This window comes from Pseudophryne corroboree, chromosome 9, assembly GCF_028390025.1.
Source record: "Pseudophryne corroboree isolate aPseCor3 chromosome 9, aPseCor3.hap2, whole genome shotgun sequence".
In the NCBI taxonomy this organism is placed as follows: Eukaryota; Metazoa; Chordata; class Amphibia; order Anura; family Myobatrachidae; genus Pseudophryne; species Pseudophryne corroboree.
This window is the reverse complement of record NC_086452.1, coordinates 42,170,265-42,188,433: the sequence shown is the minus strand read 5'-3', so window position 1 is coordinate 42,188,433 and position 18,169 is coordinate 42,170,265.

The window sequence follows — 18,169 nt, the reverse complement described above, 5'->3', positions numbered from 1 at the left end:
AATGGAGACACATTAGTGGAGGAATGACAAGAATTATTGTAAGCAAACTCCGCCAAAGGAAGAAACTCGGACCAATCATTCTGGAGTTTGGCTGAGTACAAACGCAAATACTGTTTCAATGATTGGTTAACTCGCTCGGTTTGCCCGTTGGACTGGGGATGGTAGCCGGATGTTAAAGACAATTTCATCTTTAATGAAGCACAAAAAGACCTCCAGAATTGTGCAATGAATTGTGGACCCCGATCAGAAACAATATCAGTGGGCAACCCATGAAGTCTGAAAACATGGCGGAGAAACAAAACAGCCAATCCCTGGGCAGATGGCAGTCGGGGAAGAGCAATGAAATGAGCCATCTTGCTAAAACGGTCCACTACCACCCATATGACTCGAAATCCGGCTGACAGAGGGAGGTCTACCACAAAATCCATGGAAATATGAGACCATGGCCTGAGAGGAACATTTAAGGGCATAAGTTGCCCGATAGGCAAGGAACGGGGAACCTTATGCTGTGCACAGACCTGACAAGAAAAAACAAACTCCTTAATGTCTTTAGAAAGACCAGGCCACCATACTGAGTGGGAGACTAATTCCAAAGTCTTAGAGATCCCCGGATGCCCGGCAACTTTGCTATCATGAAACTCAGTCAAAACAGTAGCTCTCAAAAACTCAGGGACGTAAAGACGACCAGCAGGAGTATTTCCAGGAGCTTGATGTTGAAGCTGCTTTAACTGGGTAAATAAATCTTGTGTGAGGCCTGCCCGAATGACTGAAGACGGAAGTATGGGAGTAACAGGACTGTTATTATGAACTGGAAGAAAACTGCGTGACAGGGCATCCGCCTTGGTATTCTTGGAACCTGGCCTGAAAGTGATAATAAACTTGAAACGAGTAAAAAATAAAGCCCAACGAGCCTGCCGGGCATTCAGCCGCTTAGCTGATTCGATGTACTGAAGATTTTTGTGGTCAGTCAATACTGAAATGGTATGTGTTGCTCCCTCAAGCCAATGCCTCCACTCCTCGAAAGCCCATTTAATAGCCAGTAACTCCCGGTTACCAACATCGTAGTTGGATTCAGCGGATGAGAATTTCCTGGACATAAAGGCACAAGGATGTAGTTCCAGAGACTCCGGATCCTTTTGAGATAGGATAGCCCCCACTCCAACCTCAGAGGCATCAACCTCAACAACGAAGGGCAATTCTGGGTTGGGATGTCTGAGGACTGGAGCTGAGACAAAAGCTTGTTTCAAGGCCTGAAAGGATAACTCAGCTTCACGTGACCAGTTGGTAGGATCCGCTCCCTTCTTAGTCAGTGCCACAAGGGGAGCAACCAGGTCGGAAAAAGAATGAATAAATCTTCTATAATAATTCGCAAACCCTAAAAAGCGCTGAATTGCTTTTAAATTGGTGGGTTGCGCCCAACTAAGGATGGCTTGGAGTTTCTTAGGTTCCATGTAGAATCCCCGAGGGGAAATAATGTACCCTAAAAAGGATACCTCCGTGACATGAAACTCACACTTCTCCAGCTTGGCATATAGATGATTTTCACGTAATTTTTGAAGAACCTGATGCACTTGGGTAACATGTTGTTCAATTGAGTCAGAATAAATCAGGATGTCGTCTAAGTAAACGACCACGAATCTTCCTAGGAAGTCACGGAGCACATCGTTAATGAGATCCTGGAAAACTGCTGGAGCGTTAGACAAGCCGAACGGCATCACCAGATACTCGTAGTGACCCGACTGAGTACTGAATGCCGTCTTCCACTCATCTCCAGACTTGATTCGGATGAGGTTATACGCTCCCCTTAGGTCAATTTTAGAAAAAATCACAGCCGAACGCAGCTGATCAAAGAGGACAGAAATCAGCGGCAGAGGATAAGTATTTTTAACTGAGATCTTATTCAGGGCTCTAAAGTCAATGCAAGGTCTGAGTGATCCATCTTTTTTTTCCACAAAGAAGAAGCCTGCACTTAAAGGGGATTTAGATGGCCTAATAAATCCTTTCCCTAGGCTCTCCTTAACATACTCATTCATGGCCGCAGTTTCTGGCCCAGATAAAGCATATAACCTTCCCTTTGGCAATGTGGCACCAGGAATTAGCTCAATAGCACAATCATAAGGCCGATGGGGAGGCAGAATGTCCGCATTGCCCTTGGAAAACACATCAACAAAGTCCTGGTATTCCACGGGAATGAGTTCAGGAATGGCAGTTGCTATTCTGACGGGAAACGTAATACATTCCTTATTACAGATGGTACCCCATTGTGAAATCTCCCCCGACCGCCAATCAATGGTGGGATTATGAAAGGCCAGCCAAGGGTGACCCAGAACCACTGGAACTGCTGGGCAATGGGTAAGGATGAACTCGATCTTTTCGGAATGAAGAGCTCCTACCGTAAGTAGTACAGGGGGTGTACAGAGGGAAATAACCCTATTGGACAAAGGACTCCCATCTAAACCATGCATGGTGACACACCTACCCAAGGCTAACTGAGGAATGCCTAAGGCCTTGGCCCAAGTTAAGTCCATAAAGTTCCCTGCAGCTCCACTGTCAACAAAAGCCGACACCGAAGAACTGAGGCTGCCAAAGGAAACTTTAGCTGGGACTAAAAGGGAGTTATTCGAGGAGATAAGCTGCAGACCGAAGTGAACCCCCTCACAATTCACTTGGTCGAGGCGTTTCCCGACTTGTTCGGACAATTACGGGCAAAATGTCCCTTAACCCCACAGTACAAACAAAGACCAGAGTTTTGCCTTCTGGTTCTTTCTTCTGGAGACAGCCGGGAGAGACCCATCTGCATGGGCTCCTCTACGTCCTCAGGAATGGAATATACACATGGAGTAGACCTGACAGGTGCTCCTTTTTCCGCCCTCCGCTCTCTGAGACGACGATCAATCTTAATAGAAAGCTCCATGAGTTTATCGAGAGTCTCAGGAGCGGGATACTGAAGGAGACTGTCTTTTATAGACTCTGATAAGCCGAGGCGAAACTGACTGCGCAGGGCTGGGTCATTCCAGCCACAGTCGTTCGACCAACGGCGAAACTCCGTACAATAAACCTCTGCAGGATTTCTACCCTGTCTGAGAGCGCGCAACTGACTCTCAGCGGATGCCTCTCTATCAGGGTCATCATACAAAAGCCCTAAAGACCCAAAAAAAGCGTCTACTGACAACAACACCGGATCCTCTGCTTTTAAACCAAATGCCCAGGTCTGAGGATCCCCCTGGAGCAAAGAAATAATAATCCCGACCCGCTGAGATTCAGTACCTGAGGAGATCGGTCTTAAACGAAAATAAAGTTTACAGGATTCTTTAAAATTAAAAAAACTCTTTCCTATCACCAGAAAAACGGTCAGGCAAGTGCATTTTTGGTTCAGGGACTACCCTCGGGGAAGTTCGTAAAAGATCTTCCTGCGACTTCACCCGAAGGGAAAGATCCTGAACCATCTGAGTAAGTTCTTGAATCTGGCTGACTAGGAGCTGACCAGGATTTGGCCCTAAACCTGTGGGATTCATGAGGCCGATAACTCTTACAAAACTGAATAAGGAAAAAATTAAACCCTGTTTTAATTTTAAGTTTTGGTATTGGCCGGTAATAATGTTATGATTCCAGTACTCCTGACCGGAGGAGATCTTATGACAATGGCCAGAGTACTGGAAGGGAATGCTGGTTACGGGAGCAGGAAAGACTAGTTGCTCCTGGCGCCCTAACTCTATTGTCTCACCCGTGCTATCGGAAATCCCTTGCGAGACTATGGTTTCTTGAGCCCCTGGCAGCCACGTTTGAAAGGCGGATTATGTCTGCCCAACTCCGGTGCCCCCCGGTCTTAGTGAGAGACAAAGGGAAATCCGAGGCAGGATGATGACAAGAGGACCTCTGACTAACAACAGGCCAAGGGCAACAAGCTAACTAACCAAACCTGAAGTATGTGCGGAAAAACCGCCAGGTAAAAGGACAACCAAAATCCACTAGTCCATAACTCCTACCCAGCACCGCTGGATACCAGAGTGGATCTGTGGGAGCGGAATCCTCCGCAAAATGTTCTGAACACAAATAATAAGTAATAAATAATAAAGCGGCCAAGCCGCAACACACGGCAACGCCGCGACTCACGAACACCACTGGATGTTTAAACGGTGCTCAGTCAGGACTCCAGGAACAAGATGACGACTTCCGAGTGCAGGACAACTGAGGACTGGAACGACCGGATACAGCAAGACTGGAAACACTCTCAGCAAACAGAGACAGCATGCAGGAAGCTATTACCGGCGTCTGTGTGAGGCACTGCAAGAGCATATAAACTGAAGCCCTCCAATCAACTGCTGACAGGGCTAATTGCGTGGATGCCGTGCAGCTGCCTTGCTGCACGGCCAGGAAACAGGTGCCCTACTTAATTTAAATGGACCCAGCAACGGGGAACGCGGTCCGCCAGTGGCGTCCCCGTTGCTAGGGTCCGTGCGGCTCCGTGCGCCCGGCGTCTAGCGTTGCCAGGGAGCCGGCGGCTGTACGCGTACGGCGTCCCTGGTTGCTAGGCGCCGGGCCACACCGACGAGCGGACCCCGGCGCCTAACACTCGGAGGACAAGCGTACGAAATGATGCAGTCTGGCACACCCCGCAGTCGCCCTTTCCAGCTTCCGGCAGAAAACCCTGCCCATCGGGATTACCCGACAAGCAAAGTTCAAAATGCCCAGCAAGGACTGCGCCTGCCGCAGCGTGACTTTGCGCGACCTTACGAACCGGCAGATAGCCTCGCGGAGCTTCGCTACCTTGTCCGGAGGCAGTCGACACGATCCCGCCACCGTGTCGATTTCTATCCCCAAAAATGACAAACAGGAGACCGGCCCCTCCGTTTTATCCTCGGCCACAGGAACGCCGAAGTGAAAAAACAGAGCTCGGATGCTTAACAGCAAGTCGCCGCAGCGTGGTGAATTCGCCAGACCCACACACAGGAAGTCATCGAGGTAATGGGCGACTCCGTGACCCCCTGATGAAGACTCCACGCACCAATGTAGGAATGTGCTAAACCGTTCGAAAAACGAGCAGGAAACGGAACATCCCATCGGCAAACACTTGTCGATGAAATACTCCGCTCCAATCCGAAAACCCATAAAACGGAATGAGTCCGGATGCAACGGCAGCAACCGAAACGCGGATTCCACATCTATCTTAGCCATCAGGGCCCCAGGGCCGTAACTACGGACCAACTCTAGCGCCTCGTCGAACGACTGGTACACCACCGAGCAATGAGCCGGCGGTATCGCGTCGTTGACCGACGACCCCGACGGGTAAGAAAGATGCTGAATGAGCCTAAAAGCACCTGGAGTCTTCTTGGGAACTACCCCCACTGGGGAGATGACCAAGCCATCCACCGGGGGTGAGATAAACGGTCCCTCCATCCTACCCAGCCTAATCTCCTTATCCACTTTCTCCCGCAGAACCGACGGCAAGGCACGAGCAGACTGGAGATTCCGTTGGGCCCGGACCGAAACCTTGCTCGCAACAGGCAAGCGAAACCCAAACTGAAAACCGTAAAACAAAAACTGCGCATCCGCCCTATTTGGATACCAATCCAACCACTTGGCCATTGTATCCAAATTAATTGGCGTTGGAGCTCTGCGGAGCGCTCCCGCTCGCGCCAGGTCTTGGGTAATTTTGCTTACCCCGGGCGCCCTGGCGACTGCCTTTAAAGCAGGTAGAGGCTGGGTGGGAGCCGCCACATTGCAAGCACAAATGTCGAAACCGACACTGCTTGCCGAAGGAACAGGACGCATTGTTAAACGCGAAGCACTTCCCTTTTGCGGCGGCCTGCCCCCCTCCACGGATGGCCGACCTACCTGTCTTGGCCGATCCGCCGTCCGCGCCGGTCCCTTGGGCAGACGACCCTGCGCGGTGCCCGTCCGCCCCCGGATTCCGGGGCTCCCTAGCCTGTTGAGAAGCCCGGGTGACTTGGAGCCAGACTTCCACGTCCTTGCAACCAAAGTCTATCACCTGCAAGCAGTCCTGCTTTTCCCGGAATTTCTCGTCATACATCCGCCATTCGATGCCCGACGATGTGCGCTGCATATCATGTATTAAATGCAGGTATCTGATGACGTTCATATGTTCGTCCGGTCTATCTTCTAGGTAACAAGCCGCGAAGACACAAAAACCGGCCAGCCAGTTGTCGAAGGTACGGAAAGCCTCGGCCCCGATGCCCTTCTTTGCTGACGCCGACTTATAGTCCTTCTTCGCGTCCTTCGTCAAGACGAATATATCAACGTAATCCCCCCTGCCGATTTTCCTACGGCAGCTATCCCTCAGTCCCCGCATCACGGCAGTGTAATCGCAGTGGACTACCCCAGGCAAATCGTGGTGCTTCTTGGCCCTGCGAGCGTCCTCGCTAAGCCGTTTACGTCTCTTCCGTCTCTCCTGCGGACCCGCCGCCCTCTTGGCGTATTTCGTCGCGCACTTCTTCGCCCGAGTCGTGCTACTGACATCGGACGCCGGCGACGACAGAGAAGAAGAGGAAGAGCTGCGAGAACTAGAGCGCGTGCTGCAGCCCGACCCGACTGCTCTACCTCACCTGATGCCGTCGACTGCTCGGACAGGGAATCCCCCGGTGTGGCAAATGCGACATCCTCATCCTCGCTCCCCACCATCTCCACTTCTCCGCGATCACCTGAAGAAGAAGACGGAGCAAAGGACCCAGAAAACAATCGCGGCGCATGCCTAGCACCCCGGGGCGCAGGCGTCCCCGCTTCGCGCCCCTGCTCGTCCCGCACGGAACGATGACCCAGCTGCGCCGCGGCCGCCCCCAGCTCGCGGCAAGCGCGAGCAACTCGCTGCGCCGCCGACACCGCCCGCGTACCGGACCCGCTTGCTACTGCATGCGTGCCGGAACGCCTTGCCACCCCCGGGGATGCGGCAGCGGCCAGCGGGCCCAATGCCGCCACCACCGTTGACAGGACCGACGCCAGCTCTCCGGAGGGGTCCTGACCACCCCAAAACTCATTGCCGTCCCGCATGGGTTCCCCTGCCGATGCCGGCACGCGCCTTCCTGCCCGACGCCCGACAGGTGCCAACAGGGGGCCCGACGCCCGGAGCCCAGACTGGCCCGGTGGGGAACCGGCAGCGCCCCTGACCACCAGCGGCCCGGTCCCCCACCAGTCACTGCTCTCCCTTTGTGCCTGCCTCATGGTGCCAGCGCTGCCCCCTCTTCCAAACCCCCCGCGCGCACCCTCCCCCCGCAGGCCGGAGCTCCCTCCGCCCGCTGGGAGGGCGCCGCGGCGTGACTCCCCGCTGCCCTGTGCATTATCATTTATCCTGCCCCTCACACTGCCTCTCCCCCTCCCCCGCTCCCCGCCGGACTCCGGCTGCAAGGGAGTGAGCTGGGGAGACAGGGAGACCAGCGGCGCCGCTGGGCGCACACGTGCACTGATGCTTCCACCGCTGCACCCGGAGGTGAGGGCCGATGCCCGTCCACCTCCGGGCGTCCTGCCTGCACCCCCAGACCTCCCCGCCGCCCGCGCCCGGCCGGCAAAACCGGCAAGGCCCCAAGCGGCCAGGATGACCGGGTCCGCCGCGCCCCGTCCACACCAGCGCCCGTGTAGGCCCCAGAGGACGGGAAGCCGTCCACAGGGCCAGCCAGCCCGTCCTCGGGCCCAGACCCACCGCCTGATGAGCGGTAATGGGCTGGGGTCCCGGCGGAACGGCGAGGGCGAGATGCAGCCATGACAACAATGGAGTTTAATGTAGAAGTGGCTTGTAATAAACGAACTAAATCAGCACACAGGCCAAATAATGGGGAGACTCTGCTATGCAGCACTCACCCAGGCAATTCAGCAGCAAGAGAGACCGAGCTGGCCTAGCATTCCCTATATATATTAACCCTCCCCCTTTTTCCATGGGCTGTACTTTCCTCACAGCTAGGTCCACCCCTCCCAGGATGTTTAACTCTCTCCATTCCCATGCAGTCATTTTGCTCTCCTTATAAAGCAATATGCACCCACGGGACACTCCAAAAGTATTCAATGTGTCCAATGTTGGCCGAGTGTAGCAATGGCCAAAGACACAGTGGGGCAGATGTATTAACCTGGAGAAGACATAAGGAAGTGATAAACCAGTGATATGTACAAGGTGATAAATGCACCAGCCAATCAGCTCCAATATGCAAATCGACAGTTAAGAGCTGATTGGCAGGCGCGTTTATCACCTTGCACATATCACTGGTTTATCACTTCCTTATGCCTTCTCCAGGTTAACACATCTGCCCCAGAGTAACAAATATAAAGCAGAATTTTCCCAGTGTGTTTAGAATAACCCGAGCGTCCTCGGGTTATATATACTCACTGTCTTTCTTACACCACTGATTGCGGGTGGCCGTATGAAATCCGGAGGACAGGCGGCTAACTGTATTAACCCTGATCTTTCTCTCTCAACATTATTTTATATTCAAATTGACATTTGTTCCTTTTTTATTATTTGCTTTTTTTCATGAATTTAATGTGGATGTTTGAGATTAAATGTTTTTTTTTTTTATATATATATATATATATGCATATTACATGTGTTGCATATAATTTTAGCTTCCTGGCTTTTCTGACATTTGCATATAATTTAATTGATGGGTGGTTCCTGACTGCATGAGCGCAACTATTTTTCCATTGCAGTTAGGAGCTGACTGGCTGGGACTTTATCTCCACCCACTTTATCTCCGTCCGAGGCTTAGTAAATAGACCCCTGAGTTTGAGAACCACTGCCTTAAGGGGGGTACACACGGAGAGATCCGTGCTTAAAATCTAAGCAATCTGACTAGATTACATTTTAAGCACGGATCTGCCGTGTGTATGCCCCCCAGCGATAGCGATGCGCGGCCCCGCACATCGCTATCGCCGATGCTAGATTGAGCCTGCATGCAGGCTCAATCTAGCGAATCGCTCACTTCACCGTTGTGTGAAGTGAGCGGCCCCCCCGTCGGCTTTCCCCCTCGCTCAGCACATCGCGCTGTGCTCAGCGGGGTGAGAGATGTGTGCTGAGTGGTCTGTGTTAAGATCGCTCAGCACACATCTCTCCCGTCAGTACCCCCCTTTAGAGCACACTACTAGAAGTTTTCTATTCATCCCTTGGTCTAAGGTGATCAGTTGTAGACTCCCAAAAGATACAGTTTCGCTAAGGACCTTTCCAGTAACTCAGGGATAACTCAGGGATCAAAACATAAGACACAATCAATCAATCAATTTCCACAAATATGAGACCCAATATACCCACAGGGGAAATAGAATCAGGGGGTGTCTCAGACGGGATCCGGTCTGAAGATCGACAGTATCTAGGTCGACAATGTTTAGGTCGACCACTATAGGTCGACAGTCACTAGGTCGACATGGATGGAAGGTCGACAGGGTTTCTAGGTCGACATGTGCTAGGTCGACAGGTCTAAAGGTCGACATGAGTTTTTCAGATTTTTATTTTATTTTTTTGAATTTTTTCATACTTAACGATCCACGTGGACTACGATTGGAACGGTAATCTGTGCCGAGCGAAGCGGTAGCGGAGCGAAGGCACCATGCCCGAAGCATGGCGAGCGAAGCGAGCCATGCGAGGGGACGCGGTGCACTAATTTGGGATCCCGGTCACTCTACGAAGAAAACGACACACTAAAAAAAAAAATCCTCATGTCGACCTTTAGACCTGTCGACCTAGCACATGTTGACCTAGAAACCCTGTCGACCTTACATCCATGTCGACCTAGTGACTGTCGACCTATAGCGGTCGACCTAAACATTGTCGACCTAGATACTGTCGATTTGATGAACCACACCCGTCTCAGACTGACAGTGAAGGCAGCAAAATGAAGAATACCGCGGTCTTCCAAACAGTGGGTGGAACGTGAATCAATTCAAGGTCAAGTTCAAGTTCAGTTTATTGTCATCAGCCAAAACAAATTGACAGTCTAAATTTCAATAGTACATAGCATGAATGGATGGAGCATCTCTCCTCAGCTTATGGCATGCAGCATCCACTGCTACTCTGCCCCACGCTCTTTATCAGAAGGAGCAGACTAATATATGCTTCAGGTCACTACCAGGTAAGTAAAAATAACAAGAAATGTCGCTAATTGTGAGTACTATGTTTTTCAATTCCTGCGTCACAAAATTCCTGGAAGAGGTGAATGGTTTATGAGGAAAACAAACAAACAAACAATGGAAGTGTACTGAATTATGAACCTTGCAAAGAGTCTTACTTCTACAATCATAGGGGGTCATTTCGAGTTGATCGCCAGCTCCTGTTGTTCGCTGCGCAGCGATCAGGCTAAATATCAGCATTTCTGCACACGCGTATACGGGTACAATGAGCATCGTGGGTTTGCACAGAGTCTAACGAACATTCCAGTCGCACGGCCGAACGCAGGAAGATTGACATGAAGCGGGCGTTTCTGGGTGGCAACTGACCATTTTCAGGGAGTGTTTGGTACAACGCAGGCATGGCTGAAAAAACGCAGGCGTGGCTGGGCGTTCGCTGGGCGGGTGTGTGACGTCAAAAGCCGTCCCTCCGTCGTTAGAGTCAACGCACACGAAGAGTAACTACAGGGCTGGTCTTGTTTTGCACAAAAAGATTTTGCAGGCGCTCTGCTGCTCAAGCGTTCGCACTTCTGCAAAGCGAAAATACACTCCGCGGTGGGCGGCGACAATGCGTTTGCTCGGCTGCTAAAAACTGCTAGCGAGCGAACAACTCGGAATGACCCCCATCGAGACAAATATTTCTACGTGTAGGGGCAGTGGGCGCTGCAGAGAGGAGTGGAGGGACCCCCGGATCTGGCATTTGCCGGGTTCAATATTCTAATATAAAATATAGGTTAGAGTTCCATTCATTGCACATGATTTTATGATACTATTTTTCATTGGTCTGTAAACTCACCACAATTTTCTGAGATAAATGAACATGGCAGATCCCAATAAATCAGTATACTGTATATTATCCACTTATCTCTTCCAGATAAAGAAATAGACATCTACTACTTCCATTTTTCCTTTTCACTGTTTTTTATTTTTTGGTTCCGTTCCATGTTAAACAATGTCTGTTATCAAAGCAAACATTTACATATTATTTGTAAAAATAATTATTTAATTTGATATTATATTATTTTCAATACAAGATTTACAATTATAATCTGATATGTTACAATGACAAGAGTTACGAAAAGCAGACAAGAGGTCATAGGTGCCGATTTATGTTTTTGCTGGTGGGTGCTCGGCGGGAGGCGGCAGCGGGAATGAACGGACGTCTGCGGCACTGACTAATGCCCATTACACATTATGCAACACACCGTAATGCCCATTACACATTATGCCACATGGGATCCGGTCTTTAGGTCGACAGTGTTTAGGTAGACATGGTTTCTAGGTTGACAGGGACTCTAGGTCGGCATGCCAAGAGGTCGACATGAGTTTTTCACTTTTCCCCCCATTTTTTTTACTTTTTCATACTTTACGATCCACGTGGACTACAATTGGGAATGGTAACCTGTGCCGAGTGCAGCGGCAGTGGAGCGAGGCACCTTGTCCGAAGCATGGCGAAGCATCAGTCTACGAAGAAAACGAAAAAAAAAACCCTCATGTCGACCTAGAAACCATGACGACCTACTTACTGTCGACCAATAGTGGTCGACCTAGACACTGTCAACCTAAGTCTATTCTATCTAACATACCACACCCATGCCACACACCATAATTCCCATTACGCAATATGCCACACACCGTAATGCCCATTATGAGTTATGCCACACACTGTAACGTCAATTACATATTACAAGGGTTTCATGCACATTGTCAGGGGTTTCATGCTCTGGGTTTCATGCTCGCAGGGGTCTCCTGCGTGTTACCAGGGGTTTCATACGTGTTGTCAGGGGGCTCCAGCATGTTGCCAGGGGTTTCATGTGCGTTGCCAACAAAGTATGGGAGGGTGGATGCGGGCATCACTAAGTATACTGCTAGCCATTGGCGGAACTAGCAAGTGGTCGGCCCAGGTGCAAAAATATGCTTAGGGACCCCACCGACACACCTCAGGGAGGGAGGACACACGCTGGGCGGATGACATGGTGGCGCACACACACCGGGGGGGGGGGGGGGACAGCATGGTAATACACATGCCAGGGCTTGGGGGGGCATGGCAACACACACACGCTGGGTCCTAGGAGGGATGACATGGTAACACATACTAGGGCCTGTGGGAGGGGATGGTGATACACATACTAGGGCTTGGGATGGGGGCATAGTGACATATACACACACACACACACACACACACACACACACACACACACACACACACACACACACTGGTTCCTGGGTGTATGACAAGGTGACACATATACTAGGGCCGTGTGTGTGTGTGTGTGTGTGTGTGTGTGTGTGTGTGTGTTATTGTTACCCGCACATACTGTGGGGCCAAGGGGAGGGGGTGGGGCATTGTGATATACATACTGGGGGAGGTGCATGGTGACACACACAAACACACACACACACATATACAGTAGGTCTCATGGGAGTAGGGAGCATGGTGATACACATAGTGGGGAGGGGGGGTCATGATGACACACATACATACAGGGGGTCTTGGGGGAGGGGGAGCATGGTGTCATACACACACACACACACACACACACACACACACACACACACACACACACACACACACACTGGGTCTTGGGGTGGGGGGCATGGTGACAAACATATGGGCTAAACACACCTACATGTGGGTTAAACACATATAAAACATATGGGGTAAACACACATATGGATAAACACACGGCCACTGCTGCTAGCCACCTCAGCTGACGCAGTTGATTGAGAGAGACGCGCTGGGGGCTGCGGAGGCGCTTTCGTACAGGGCAGTGTAAAAAAAAACCCTTAAAATGTCCGCCACCAGGGAGACAGGCGCTAGAGGTCAAATGTGACCACTAGCGTCTGTCTCCTCCTTGGCGGCGGCCATTTTTTGTGTTTTTTTTTACACTGCACTGTACGCAAGCGCTTCCGCAGCCCCCAGCACGTCTCTTTCAATCAACTGCGGGGGGCTGCGGCGGCTAGCAGTAACTGGGGCAGCGGCTGGTTCCGTGGGTGCTCCTGATTGTCCGTGGGTGCTTAGCGCCTATGCAAGAGGTAATATCCCTTTTAGAACTACCCCTGGAAAATGAATTGCCACCTACGGGGCAAACACAGGATTTGCAAGGGGGGTTTCTATGTATAAGCTGCTCTGAATGTAAAGTAGGAGTCCTCTTCAAGATTTCTTCTTACTTAATGTAGTTTTAACGTTGCCTGCACACAAGGGGCTCTGCTTTCCTTATAAACCATCCCACCAAGCTACATTCTTTGCCCCTATCAGATGGAGTCATTTATAATTCAGTAATATTTTATTGCCAAAGGATATCCCTCCTAGGGATAAGACATTATATAAGAAATATCTTCTGGAGATCTAATGAAATCCCCAATTTATTAGAGCAAACAAACACAAAAAGTGCATCAACTTCGACCGGTCCAATGATTACAAACCTTTTTATGGGTTTGGTAACGCCTGACCGGCTTTTTATCAACTTGAGTAGTTAATGTTTAATATGCTATTTGCTGTTTATTATATTGGATAACTGTTATCAAACAAACGTAACAGAAAGATGGAATTGGTGTATGTGTTTGCATTGATTTCATTGACATGCTGTATAGGAAAACTCAGAGCCGTAACTAGACTTTTTGGTGCCCTGTGCCAGAAAGAGAACAGGTGCCCAACACATTTTTCCAATAGGAACATAAGGCGCATGCCTTGCGGGGAAGGGCATGACAAAATTGATCCCAGAGAAGCCCATGCTATGATGCCCCTTCCCCCCCCTCCCCGCCACCCCACACACGCATATATATATATATATATATATAAGCCTCCGACGCAGATCCGCCCCCCCTCGACAGCCATTGGTGCAACGCAGGTTAGATCACAGCGGCTGCGATTGTGCAAAGACAACTGCACCAGCCTAAGCAAACGTGGCTCCGCCCCCTCAACAGCCATTGGTGCACACTCCGATGCGCCCCCCCCCTCAACAGCCATTGGTGCACACTCCGATGCGGCCACCCCCCCCTCACCAGCCATTGGTCCAAACTCCCATGCGGCCACTCCCCCTCACCAGCCATTGGTCCAAACTCCCAATCCATATATATAGGAGAGATTAGGAGATATACAATAGGGTAGATTCTATGGCTATCTCCTAATCTCTCCTATGTATGGTTTGCGGGTTGGGGGGGCCGCATGTGAGTTTGGACCAATGGCTGGTGAGGGGGGGTGGCCACATCGGAGTGTGCACCAATGGCTGGTGAGGGGGGCGGAGCCGCAACGGAGGATTAACCTGGTGCAGTTGTCTGTGCACAATCGCGGCCGCTGTGATTTAACCTGCGTTGCTGACATATACAATAGGATAGATTCTGTGGCTATCTCCTAATTTCTCCTACATATGGTTTGCGGGGGGGGGGAAGGGGGGGGGGCCCGCATGAGAGTTTCCACCAATGGCTGGTGAGGGGGGGTGGATCCGCATCGGAGTGTGCACCAATGGCTGGCGAGGGGGGGCGGAGCCGCAACGGGGGCTTATCCTGGTGCAGTTGTCTCTGCACAATCGCGGCCGCTGTGATATAACCTGCGTTGCTCACATAGCCATACAATCTACCCTATCGTATATGTCAGCAACGCAGGTTACTGTATATCACAGTGGCTTGTGCAGAGACAACTGCACCAGGTTAAGGCTCCGTCGCGGCTCCGCCCCCCCTCGCCAGCCATTGGTGCACACTCCCATGCGGACCCCCCGGAAACCATTTCTGGAGTCTCCCTTCGTCCAGCCCCCTGCACACTCCGACCGCCATTGGCCAGACGCCGGCAGGACGCGCTGTGATTGGCAGCCTGTGCAGCTGCCACTGGAATACCTGCCTCCTGAGAAGGAACGCGAGGGACAGCCCGTATGCGCCGTCAAGCCTGCCACTGAGCCACACCAGGTAAGCGGTCTCACACCCGCGCCAGCACGTTACCGCGCCATCTCGGCCCAGGCCCCCTCCATTGCTTGCAGCTCCATCAAGGGCCCGACCACCGCCGCAATACTGTGCACACATATCGGCAGCCAGCATTGTCACTGGCAGCCCGTTCAGCTGCCACTTTAGTAATTGCCTCCTGCTGGGTGCCTGCTCACACAGGGAGACGCTGCCAGACACTACAATAACAAACGAGGGACAGTCTGGTAAGTTGCCTGTGCCCTCCCTCCCCTGACACTGAGCCCCCCAGGTAGCCAGCGTCATCCCCCGGACCCACTATAACACTAGGTCATTCATCCTCCCCTGCATCCGCTCTTCACGCTGTCACAAGAGGCTACGCCCTCTTACCCATCGCACACCCTTTCCCCGTACAATACGTAACGACAAACAACATTAAGCTTAAAGGTAATACTCCATATCGTACAAATATTCGGCAAACAAAGGACGTACAGAAGTTGCAGGGGCGTAGCCCCTTCCGACGGTGTGAAGAGCGCCCGTAGGGCGCAATGAATCACCTAGTATATCTATCTATCTATCTATCTATCTATCTATCTATCTATCTATCTATCTATCTATCTATCTATCAAACAGGTGCCATTAATACAGGTAACGAGTGGAGGATAGAAGAGCTTCTTAAAGAAGAAGTAACAGGCCTGTGAGAGCCAGAAATCTTGCTGCTTGGTAGGTGTCCAAATATTTATTTTCCGCAAGAATAAACAAGTAAATTGTTTAAAAGTCATACAATGTGATTTCCTAGTTTTTTTTTTCAGATTCTGTCTCTCACAGTTGAAGTGTACCTATGATGGAAATTACAGACCTCTCTCATCTTTTTAAGTGGGTCAACTTGCACAATCGGTGGCTGTCCAAATACTTTTTTGCCCCACTATATATATATATATATATATATATATATATAATCTCCGTATGGTACGGCTCTCCATCTGCTACAAATACTTATCCGGGTGCCCTCACATGGCATGAACTCACAATCCCTCCAAGTGCGGCACTCCTGGAATACTGACAATCACGGCTCAGACAGCTTTACTCAATAACGTTTCAGTGCCACTTTTATTGAATCGGCACTTTCATCAGACAATCATTATTGAAAGTGTCGATTCAATAAAAGTAGCACTGAAACGTTATTGAGTAAGCCTGTCTGAGCCGTGATTGTCAGTATTCCAGGAGTGCCGCACTTGGAGGGATTGTATGTATATATATATATATATATATATATATACACGCACATTTATAGACCACTGCAAGAAAATGGATTTGGACAAACATCCTCATTATACCACATTCATGTACTCAACCCAGGAGCTTGCCACCATTCAATCACAATACCCATTATTAAATAACACATTTCAGTATACTCCCACACCTAGGACTCAAACCCACATCCTGCTGCATCCCAGCCAAACACCCCACCCACCAATCTACTTGAACTATGAGATTTCTCTCTATATGAAGTTACCTGTACCTCGTAAAAAAAATAACCATAATCAAGCAGTTCCATGCAGTGTGCAGCCACACACTCCATAGATCTACCCAGCCGCAATGCTGATCACCCCTTCACAAAGCACAGGGTAAGCTTGAAATAATTAATACTTAGAATTTTCTAGCTTTCTATGCAAGGGCAGATAGCTCAAAGAACAGAGTGTCCGGCTGTAATGTCATAGGCAACGGGTTTGAATCCTGGGCATATCAGCATCATGAAATGTAATAAAAGAAAGTGGGGGATGAACAACAAAGAGCTAACAAGTCCATGAATGCTGTATAGGAATTAGTGACAAAAGGGTTGGGGGTAGGAGACAGGGGCAGTCAGGAGATGCTGGGCTTCAAAAAGGTGTAAAGATGCAATTGAAAGTAATTAGATAATTCATAAATGATAAGTGCTGCTAACAGCGCCCTCTACACTGCAGCACTATGTGCAGAGCACTCTCCGCACACACCTAATTACGGCCCTGGGAAAACCTACAATCTAAAGTTTATTTCAAAGTTAAACTAAGGCTGTGCAAATAAAGCGGATGATTTGGTAATCATACACACTTACCGATTAGTCTTCATATCACAGCTGGACGAGCATTTGAATTTGCCGTCCAGCTGTGATGTCAGACCCTGAAGCCTGTGTACGGGCAGTCCACGGTCGCCCATACACACAGCTAGATGTGCAAATATGTCTGCAAGATATATAGGCATTAGCTGTGCTGCAGGACCGGCCCGATATGTCTATGAACTACGTAGTTCACAGACATATCAGGTGTACACAGCCGGCGATGCACTAGTGATATATCGCCTGTTCAGTGGAACGGGCAATGGCCTAATTCAGACCTGATTGTAGCAGCAGATTTGTTAGCAGATGGGCAAAACCATGTGCACTGCAGGGGGGCAGATATAACATGTGCAGAGAGAGTTAGATTTAGAATCTAAATTGCAGTGTAAAAATAAAGCAGCCAGTATTTACCCTGCACAGGAACAAAATAACCCACCCAAATCTAACTCTCTCTGCACATGTTACATATGCCTCCCCTGCAGTGCACATGGGGCCTAATTCTGACCTGATTGCTAGGCTGCGTTTTCGTACAGCGGGCGATCAGATCTAAACTGCGCATGCATATGCACCGCAATGCGCAGGCGTGTTGCACAGGTACAAAGCGGATCGCCACTCAGCGATGACTTTGTGCGAAGAATGCATTCGCACGAGCGATCGCAAGGAGATTGACGGGAAGAGGGCGTTTGTGGGTGGCAACTGACCGTTTTCAGGGAGTGATTGGAAAAACGCAGGCGTGTACAAGCATTTGCAGGGAGGGTTCCTGACGTCAATTCCGGCCCTGGGCAGGCTGATGTGATCGCAGCGGCTGAGTAAGTCCTGGGCTGCGCAGAGACTGCACAAAATCTGTTTGTACAGCTCTGCTACACATGCGATCACACAAGTGCACAGCTAAAATACACTCCCCTATGGGCGGCGACTATCTGATCGCAGCAGTGCAAAAATTGCCTGCTAGTGATCAGGTCTGAATTACCCCCATGGTTTTGCCCATCTGCTAACAAAGTTGCTGCTACGATCAGGTCTGAATTAGGCCCAATATATCTTTTTTTTTTTCAACATATTTTTATTGAAGCAATATATGTGATA